An 11,293-nucleotide genomic window follows, 5' to 3' on the forward strand; every position below is an offset into this window, starting at 1 on the left:
TTGTTCTTTTTTCTTTTTCATTTTCTTCGTCTTTTTTTTTATTTCCTGTCTACTTTGTTTTCTTCCCTGCAGGAGTTTTTAGAGTGCAGGTTTTGCTTGTGTTGTGGTAAAGTTTGCATTGAACCCCCCACCCCCACCCCCACTCCCACTCTCTTGCATACATGCATCCGGGCTTTGTGTCGGAATGCAGGATTTTTTTTTTCTTTTCTTGTCTGTGTCTATGTCTGCGTGTGCAAACCTTAATAATTATAAGGTTTACACGTTGTTCGTTGGCCTGAACAGAACGTTCTGTTCAGGCGTCGATACCTTGGTTTCCTCCAGACAAAGGTGGTTGTTTTCTGTATGAATTTTATAATTATGTTTACTCTTGTTGCAACCGACAACAGCATTTTCTTTGTGTCGTACATAAATCGTGACTTACATGAATAAGTTCTAGAAATCTAGTACGTGTAGTGGGGAGGGGGTGGGGTGGGGTGGGGGGGACGAAAGGTTGGTTGGTTGTTTGAGCAGAAAAACGTCTGTGAACCAATTAATTTTTTTTTTGGGTAACTATATCAAACGGGGAGGGGTGGGGGTGAAGAGAGAGGATGGCAGGGGGTGGAGGTGGGTGAGATGGAAGCGATCCTTTTTTTTTTTCTTCTTTTTTTTTAATTGAAAGCGATGTGCCTTATCTCACAATCACGTGACGTGAGAGTAGGAGAGAGAGAGAGAGAGAGATTGAAGAACAGAGAAATCAAAAACATACTTTTTCAGTCCTCTCTCTACACACGTGAAGTTGTTATCTCTGCTGTTCTGTCGCAATAAATAATGTGTACTGGATGCAACGTGTTACCAAAGATAAACACCCCACCTTCCAAAGTTGTTGTTTTTTCCCCTGCTCTCTCTCTCCCCCTGAAGATTTTTGTTTTCAACCTTCGCCTTGAGAAAGTACAGCAGTGCACGAGCGAGCGAGAGAGAGAGAGAGAGAGAGAGAGAGAGAGAGAGAGATTAGTGGCAATCAAATAATTATTTCCAACTAGCAGTACCAGAAAGAATTACTGCTGATTTTTTTTTCTCTCCGAGTTGCTACTTCTGGTCAGTATTTACAGGTGTAACAAAAAGCCTCATGTATGACAGAAAATATTGTAACAGAACAATGTAATTACAATATCAAATGATAACTTTTACTGCAGTATCGCTGGAGATGCAAAACTGTTACGTTAGTAGATGAAACGAATAAGAATAAGGAAAGACTAAAAAAAAGAAGAAAAAAAAGAGTGAATATTTCCGCAACGAAATCACACGCGATAAAGCAGCCAGCAGTTTAGGTAAGGATGTTATAAATAAATATATTTTTTAAAAAAAAGGGGGGGGGGGGGGGTTGGGGGGGTTAATTGTTTGCAGATTTATTCATAACTGTGCAAAGGCAGTTTCCATGATTAAAATCTCGATAATTGTCATTTTTCCTTCTTTTTTTTTTTGGGGGGGGGGGGGGGGTCATTTGTGTAGCTGAACAAAAGAGGACAGAATGTTATGGTATATAGAAACGTGCTTCTTTGTCCGAATTGGCATTTTTGGAAAATGGATAAGGGAGAAAGAATTTTTTTTTTTGCGCAGTTGTACATTCTATTTTGTGTTTGGTGATATAATTAGTTCTGGTGTCATTTCATCTGAATTATTATGTTCATTGATAGCTGAATAAAGCTCTGCTCTAAAATTGCTCTATGTGTATACATGTGTTTTTTTGTTTGTTTGTGTGTGTGTGTGTGTGTGTGTGTGTGTGTGTGTGTGTGCACGAGCGCTTAAGTATCGGAATGAAAATACTCACTGCTGCCCACCTCCATCTCTTTCTCATCACCATTCCCATCCACGCGTATTTTGCAGCCTGTTTTCTTCAACACTATTGTGAACGCACACACGCGCGCGCGCGCGCGTAAAAACACACGTACCACCCACTCATCTGACACCGATCTCCAACATAACACACACACACACACACACACACACACACACACAAATACATTCATACATACACTACGGACATATATATAAGTACGTGACACACATGTCCTCACACACACACACGAACGCGCCCTCTATCACACGCGCACACGCGCCCGCACACACACAAGCACACACATTTTCATAAACACAACTCACTCTCTCTTTTTTTTTTCTCTCTCTTACACACACACACACACACACACACACACAGAGTCACTCACGCACGCACACACACACACACACATAGTCACTCACTCACGCACGCACGCACACACACACACACACATTCAAACATACATTCATAATGCAAACACACATGTGCGCACACAAACGCCCTTTATTTGTCACACACACAGACACACACACACACACACACACATATATACACAACATACACACATGTACGTATACAAACACATACGTTCGCTCTAAATCACACACACACAAGTTGCACACAGACACACACACACACACACACACACACACACATACACACAACCCTACCCCCCGCCACTTATAATCCTCAAAACGGTCGGATGGAACTGACATTTGTGATAGGATTGTTCGATAAGCACGGACACACCGGCAATCATGGGATTTTATTCCTCCTGATTCTTAGCCCCTCCCAACACTGTGGGGAATTTTCTTTCTTTCTTCTTTTTCTTCTTCTTTTTCCCCCTTCATTGCTTTTTTTTTTTCATTCTAATTTCTGCCGCGCAATTTTTTTTTTTTTAATGACGGTATTTATATAGCGCTGAATCTTATGCGGAGACAAATTTAAGAGCTTTCACACCAGTCATTCACACGCATGCATAACTATAAAACTGAAGAAACTGAAGAAAAGAAAGAGGCAGGGGAGGGAGGCTATCTTGTGAAGAGGTGGGTTTTAAAACCAGAGTTGAAAGAGCTGAGTGCGGAGACGTGACGAAGCGAATTTTTGGTAAATTCCCTCCATTGTTATTTCCCGTTTAACTTATTTTGAAACCCTTCGGTCATCATGGTAGAAGTTTATGGGTGACTGACTTATTGTAGAGAGAGAGGGTCGATGTGATAATGATTGTTCGTACCATCCATGGTGGTGAGATTGGTTTATTTCGGTAGTCATAGTTAGAGAGAGAATTCTCAGAAACGAAACAAAACGAAATATTTCACCAGGGAAACGACATTAGCAATTTATATGCTGTTTTGGAACAGGTCAAGATCTTCTGCCTGAGGACTGGACACAACCGCCTGCTCCACCACATGCACACAGAATTTGGCTCTGGACAGAGTGGAGAGTGCCCTTGTGGTGAGGGACCAGCATCCTTCAAGACTGTAGGACACATGCAGCATCCAGGAGGAAGTACTGGCCAACACCGACAGCAGTGGAAGCCAAGCTGTACGGCACCCTGGAGGAGCTGCGACGGACGGCAGCCTTCATCGAGGACACCGGGCTGCTCATCTAATGGGAGGCGAACGAGGAAGAAGAAGACATGCTTTTTTTTCACCCAGTCCTGGGGCAAAAAAGAAAAGAAAAAAAAAAGAAGATAATGGTGAAAACTTAAACAAAACATCAACACATGAAAATCATCAAATACAGCATGAACTCAATCGAGAAAAAAAAAATCAATAAACCATAAGCATGATTAAACACACACACAGACACACACACACACACGCACGCACGCACGCACGCACGCACACACACACACACACACACACACACACACACACACAGAGTAAATGAGTTGCAGGAATACATGGTAATAAATGAAGCATCACACACGTTACCCACATAATCAGAGACTGAGATATTAACAGAAAAGCACACGCCATCCGAGTACTGTATACAATACTGACTGTTGATGAGTAAGAAACAAAGACATCCATCAGCTAGCGTAACGCGAGAGAGAGAGAGAGAGAGAGAGAGAGAGAGAGATTCTGTGTATGTGTTTGCGTTTGTGTGTGTGTGTGTTTGAGAGAGAGAGAAAGAGAGAGTGGACACTGGACACTGGAATTATTTATTGTCATTGCCAAGAAAGGTCTCTTGGAGAGAGAGAGAGAGAGAGAGAGAGAGAGGGGGACAGACAGACAGACAGACAGAGAGAGTGAGAGAGACAGAGAGAGACAGAGAAAGAGACAAAGAGCCAGAGACAGAGAACTCAGAACGTTTTTATCCAAGGACAAAGTTTAGGCATGGCCTATTCTTCATGAGAGAGAGAGAGAGAGAGAGAGAGAGAGAGAGAGAGAGAGAGAGAGAGAGAGAGAGAGATCCTGTGTGTGTGTGTGTGTGTGTGCATTTCTTCCCCCCCCCTCTCTCTCTCTCTCAAACACACACACACACACACACACACACACACACACACACACACACACACACACACACAAACACACATACACAGAATCTCTCTCTCTTTCTAAAATAATAATAATAATAATAATAATAATAATAATAATAATAATAATCGCGTCCCTCAGTCCAGATTATCTCCTCAAGGCGTTTTACGTGATTGATTGATTCATACACACACACACACACACACACACACACACACACACACACATACAACACACACACACACACACACACACACACACACACAGAACTCAGAACTTAGAACGTCTTTTATCCAAGGACAAAGATTTTAGGCATGGCCAGTTCTTCAATTCAATTCAATTCTTCATGAGAGAGAGAGAGAGAGAGAGAGAGAGAGAGAGAGAGAGAGAGAGAGAGAGAGAGAGAAATCACACACACACACACACACACAAAGAGAGGCATACAGACAGAAACAGAGACAGGGGCAGAGAAACACCAGTGCTTGTCTGTGGAAACTGGAAACGCCAGAGAGATGAACACCAACTGTCACATCGTCAAGCGGCTGACGACAATCTGTTCCTGGCGTCACGATATCCAGGAGAGGTTTAACCCCTTTACTTCTGAAACTAGCTGAAACAGTTATGAATTTGAAGTGCAAATAGTACATAGTACTGATACGTAGTAAGCATGCATTTGGAGTACAGCTAGTACATAGTATGAAGTTGAAGTGCAACTAGCACATAGAAAGATTTTTAAGTGCAACTGGTACATAGTAAGTATAAATTGGTATGCATTTGAAGTACAACTGGTTATTAGTATGAATTTGAAGTGCAACTGCTACACAGTAAGTATGAATTTGAAGTGCAACTGCTACACAGTAAGTATGAATTTGAAGTGCAACTGATACACAGTAAGTATGAATTTGAAGTGCAACTGCTACATAGTAAGTATGAATTTGAAGTGCAACTGCTACACAGTAAGTATGAATTTGAAGTGCAACTGCTACACAGTAAGTATGAATTTGAAGTGCAACTGCTACACAGTAAGTATGAATTTGAAGTGCAGCTGGTACATAGTAATAATGAATTTGAAGTGCAACTGATGCATAGTAAGTATGAATTTGAAGTGCAGCTGGTACACAGTAAGTATGAATTTGAAGTGCAGCTGGTACACAGTAAGTATGAAATGGAAGTGCAGCTGGTACATAATAATAATGAATTTGAAGTGCAGCTGATACACAGTAAGTATGAATTTGAAGTGCAGCTGGTACATAGTAATAATGAATTTGAAGTGCAGCTGGTACATAGTAATAATGAATTTGAAGTGCAACTGCTACACAGTAAGTATGAATTTGAAGTGCAGCTGGTACACAGTAAGTATGAAATGGAAGTGCAGCTGGTACATAATAATAATGAATTTGAAGTGCAGCTGATACACAGTAAGTATGAATTTGAAGTGCAACTGGCAGATAGTAAACTATGAATGTGCAAGTGCAGCTGGTGGATTTCGTGTACGCTTATAGGTTGTAACTGACACTACCCAACAGAACATCAGAAGTAACACATTCCCATGAGGAGGAAATTCAGTTAAAGATCTCTGGTGACTTACCTGGCGTGTACTCCCCCCCCCCTTCTTCCCCCCAAATCCCCTCCTCCCCCTCCCCCTCCCCCCATGAGGGACCCTGACAAAACAACCGTTCGCGTGTGAGGCTGGTGGTTCAGCTGCTGAACCGGTTTCACCCCATCAAGTCATGGAACAGCCAAGACGTTGTACGAGCCCAAAGGGTGGGACATCGTAATCCTGACGATAGACCTCGTACCATTTTGGCTCAGTTGCTCACATGGTCAGACAAACTGGAAGAAAAGATTCACCGCAAAGAAATGGCTGACACTCTGGGTATACGTGTGGCAGGGGATCTGACCATCCAACAGCAGTGTGAATTGAGACGGCAAACCAGCAACGGTAGGGCGGCGTATTTCCGCAATGGACGTCTTCACTTTCGTCAAGGGCATTTCACTCCTCGGCGACACAGAGGGACACCTGTGCGGAGACAGAGAAGCCCTGTGGATGCTGACCGTCATACCGAGAGCTCGGCCATCCCCAGTCAGCGCTATTCCAACCCAAGTGCACCACTGCAACAAACACCCTTACCCCCGGAACATCAGCCTGACAATCAGCCTGGTCAGTCCGTCTGTGCGTCCCCCTCCCCTCCCTCTCCACTCTCCAGTCTGGCAGAATATCCAAACCTAACCCACAGCCAGAAGAGCACTGCCGGTGGACTGACTGATGTCATGGGAAGGAGGAGGGAAGAGCCAGCGGTTACCTCAGTTACCTCGAAAGACAAATCTCTGATTCCAACACGGCAGACGGACACAATTTTACAAATGCCCAGTTTTGGGCATGGACATATTCGTGATACTGCAGTTTGGAAGAAGTCAGTAGGTCCAAACCGGTACCGATCCCCAAGCACCCCTCACACCTCCCAGTTTTCCAGTTTCCTTCTACCCCCCCCCCTCCCCCCCCCCATCCCCTCTATACCCGCTCCCCCCTCATCCACAAACTTGTCCGCCCAGCCTGCCAATTTCGATCCCCGGAAACCTCCTGACTGCACTAACGTGGAGGGTTCGGGAAAAGGCCATGTTGAGACACCACTGTCCGCTCCCCCCCAAAACCTGTCCTGACATATCGGCCAGTGCAGAAGTACCTGAACAGCCAGCAAGCAACGCCACGGTGGCCCCTCCCATGACACCTTCATCACCCGAACAGCCCTGCTGCAGGGAAGCACATCCGACCCCTGATCACGGTGCAACACAGGGCTATGGAGTTCATGTATACACCCCGCCACCAGACACTCTGGACAACAGCGAGACGCTGGTGAAACAACCGTTCAGCGTCAGCTCCCATGGCATGGACGTGGAGAACCAGCCCCCTAGAAACGGGTGGAGAGTCCCCTCAACAGGTCAATGCGCCTCCTGTCAGGGGCGCTACCAGTACCCCAGTGACAGATCAGCATGTGGCGATGGAGAATGAAGAGACGCCTCTCAACCCAGGCGTTGGTTGCCGCACACGCAGCAGGGTCAGGGGGGAAGCAGCTCCAGATCACGGAAAGCTTTGTTTCTGCCGGGGTGAAAAGCACCCATGATGGCGATCGTCACCAGAGGCAGAGCAGCCAGGGACCTGACAGCCGACAACCCAGTCGCCCAAACGGACATCCCATCAGACGTACAGGGCGTGAAGACAGAGCCTCCGCGAGCAGGCCCCGGAACAACCCAGAACAAGATACAAACACCAAGGACAATGGCCGGCCCCGGCCAACAGAAAGCTTATCCTTTTTGTCATACAATGTCAATAGCCTTATGAAAAACCTCTCAGATCATGATTTTATTACGTATATTTCCAGTTTTGATTTTGTCACTCTCACAGAAACTTTCCTAGAAAACACTTCTGATTTGTGTAATTACTACTTTCAAGAATATGTAACTTTCCAAGCCTCTGCAATTAAACTTTCGCACCAAGGGAGGCGTTCTGGTGGAATATTAGTCATGGTTAAACTAACTTTTTCTGATTATGTAGAGCAGGTAGTCATAAGCTGTTCAAATATTGTTCTAAAAATTTCTGGTAAACTATTTGGTACTGCAGAAGATTGTCTATATATATCCGTGTATGTCTCTCCATCTGGTAGCAGTTTTTATGACGAATTGGAATATTGTTGTCTTCTAGATGAATTCGAGTCCTGCATATGTAGATCTGTTGGACAGATTTGGTAATATTAACTTGATATGTAATGGTGATTTCAGTGCCCGAACTGCTGATTTGCAAGTGAATGGTATATTCATGTACGATGTAAGGGATGAGGGAAAGGTCGAACAGGACTTTAAATGATGGGAAAAGCGTAGAGTATCGCAAGATAAAATACTAAATGATTTTGGTAAAAAGCTTCGACAACTGTGCACTTTATTTGACTGCAAAATTGTTAACGGTTGTCCTATTTGGGACAACAAGTGAAAGTTCACTTTTATGTCCGACCAAGGAAATAGTGCTGTTGATTATTTTGTTGCATCAAATGCGTTAACTAACATAACAGACCATTTAAAGGTGCCTGACAGAATCGAATCTGACAATATGCCGGTAGAAATGTACTGTACTCTAAAAAGCTTTAGACATATCGGAATACATGATAAGCCACTGAGAAGAAGGAAAAAAGATTGTTTGGCAGTCTGATAAGGTTCATATTTTTATCCAGTCATTGAATCACCTCAGTTTAATGATTCCCTCATTCGAGCCTGTCAGGAGTTGGAGTATTCTTGTGAAAAGTCATTAGATATCTTTAACCAGTCTCTGCTAGAAGCGGCCAACTGTATGATAAAAGAAAAGTCATGTTCAAATATCCAGAGACGGAGATCTCATGGTTCGATGAGGAATGTTTTGCTCAAAAAAGGAAAGCAAGAATGCAGCTCAGAAATCTATGACTGTCAAAAAGTAATGACGATTTTTTGTTGTTTAAACAACAACGTAAGGAATATCGAGACTTACTGGTAAGTAAAGAAAATATGTTCAATAAATGACAAAGTGATCGACTGGTGGGTTCCTAAAAATGTTCATCTGATTTCTGGTCAGAGATTAAAAAACACCAGCCCCCTAAATATACAAACAGTGAAATTGCAAAAGAGGAATGGAAACTGTACTTTGAGCGTGTGCTTAATTCTGGAACTGAAATAGTTTCCAGCAATGAACGATTGAAACTAGGAGAAGAAGCAGAAGATTTCGATGAGTTACTAGACGCAGATATAAACGGAAAAGAAGTAGAAGCAGCTCTGAGGAACCTCAAATGTGGACAAGCATCCGGTCCCGATGGTATTACAGCAGAAATGTTGAAAAACGCACAAAACAAAGTCAAACCGTACCTGTTAAAACTATTTAATACTTTGTTTTCAAAACTGTCTTTCCTGAGCAATGGGCAAAATCAATTATCATTCCACTCCATGAGAAAGGAGATATAAGGTGTCCCGATAACTATAGAGGGATATCATTACTTAATATTTTGATCAAAACGTGCACATTCATCATAAACAAAAGATTAACCGTATGGGCTGAGAAACACGAAAAGATGACGGAGACACAGGCCGGCTTCAGAAAAGGTAGATCAGCCATCGATCACATCTTTACTTAGCATGCTGCTTGTGGAGTGATGGCCTAGAGGTAACGCGTCCGCCTAGGAAGCGAGAGAATCTGAGCGCGCTGGTTCGAATCACGGTTCAGCCGCCGACATTTTCTCCCCCTCCACTAGACCTTGAGTGGTGGTCTGGACGCTAGTCATTCGGATGAGACGATAAACCGAGGTCCCGTGTGCAGCATGCATTCATTCATAGATTTCCAGAAAGCTTACGATACCGTAAAAAGGCCTGTTTTGTGATCAATACTTTCAGAAACTGGTATTCGTGGGAAGATGTTTAAAAATATTACAGCCATGTATGCCACTGTTCGCTCGTGTGTTATGTGTAAAGGAGAACTTACTGATTATTTCATGTGCATTTAAGGCTAAAGCAAGGTTGTATTTTAAGTCCAATCCTTTTCTCCTTATTGATAAATCAACTAGCAAGTGATATTATGTCTAGAGCTAAGCATGATTTACCTTTTGGACCTGCAGAAATAGAATTAGTTATTCTATTGTTTGCTGACGATTCCACTTTGATTGCTTCAACTGTTGTGGGTCTACAAAACCATTTGCACCTTAGCTGTATCATCTGAACGATTAGGTTTAACAGTCAATCTTGAGAAATCCAAAGTGATAGTGTTCAGAAAAGGTAGACATCTATCTTCAAACGAAAAATGGCGCTTGAACAACAATAAGCTAGAAGATGTGAATAGTTGAAAATATTTAGGACTGACATTCTCTTCACGAAATAGCTTTGTAGCGACTCTTCAAGAAACATCGATAAAAGCAAAGAAGGAGACAGTAGTAATACTTAGAACGTTATGTAGAATCCACTGTAACTCGCCAGATGTATTTTTTAAGTTGTTTAATTCTCAGATACTTCCATCTTTAATATATGCAGCAGAGATATGGGGATATAGGCAATATGAACAGATAGAAAGAGTTCATCTCTTTGCTTGTAAGAAATTTCTTCACGTCCCAATTAAAACAGCAAATGATATTGTTTATGGGGAACTTGGTCGCTATCCATTGTTCATTAACACCATCATAAAAGTAATAAGATTTTAGTTTCGGATCTTAAGACAGCCAGATAACATATATTCAAAGAAAGCTTATAACATGTTGCTGTCATTGCACAACAAAGGCACAGTGACATGGGTGTCGCAGGTGAAGAAAATCTCATGTGACAATGGCTTTGAACAAGTATGGTTGTTTGGTTGTGAGAGAGAAAGGTGTTTCCTTTTTGAATTGCGTGAAAGATTATTTAGTTCTTTTTGTCACCGCTGGAAAAACCACATTGATGAGAGCGAAAAGTTGAGTAGTTATGGGAACTTCAAACACATTTTTGCCAGGGAAACGTACATATCATGCCTGTGGAAAGAAGGATATCGGAACGCTCTCGAACAACTCGGAATGGGTGTGTCTCAACTGAAAATGCATCGCTATCGGTTTATTATGACAAACGAAAATATTCTTTGCCCCATATGTACTAGGGAGCCAGAATCAGTAACTCACTTTTTGTTTGATTGCCAAGGTTACTCTGATATCCGTAGGAAGTTTTTACCTTGTTTCACCCTTTATATTGGCACAGATAAAAGGCTCTCTAAATTATTTAATGTTGACTCCCCAGATCAGTTAGTATGGCAAAATTCGTTGTTCAGGCCTTTAGGAAAAGAGCATTAGCAAAAAAGAACTAGAATGAAAGTCCCACTTCAAATATCATGTAAACTGGTCGTTTCCAGTCGAGTTAACATATGTGGGGTTTTTTTTCTTCGTGCGTTGATAGGCATGCGTGCAAGTGTGTACACGTCGAGTATGTGTCTGTGGGTGTGACTGCGAGAGTGTGTGGGTGTGTGTAC

This window comes from Babylonia areolata, chromosome 9, assembly GCF_041734735.1.
Source record: "Babylonia areolata isolate BAREFJ2019XMU chromosome 9, ASM4173473v1, whole genome shotgun sequence".
Lineage (NCBI taxonomy): Eukaryota > Metazoa > Mollusca > Gastropoda > Neogastropoda > Buccinidae > Babylonia > Babylonia areolata.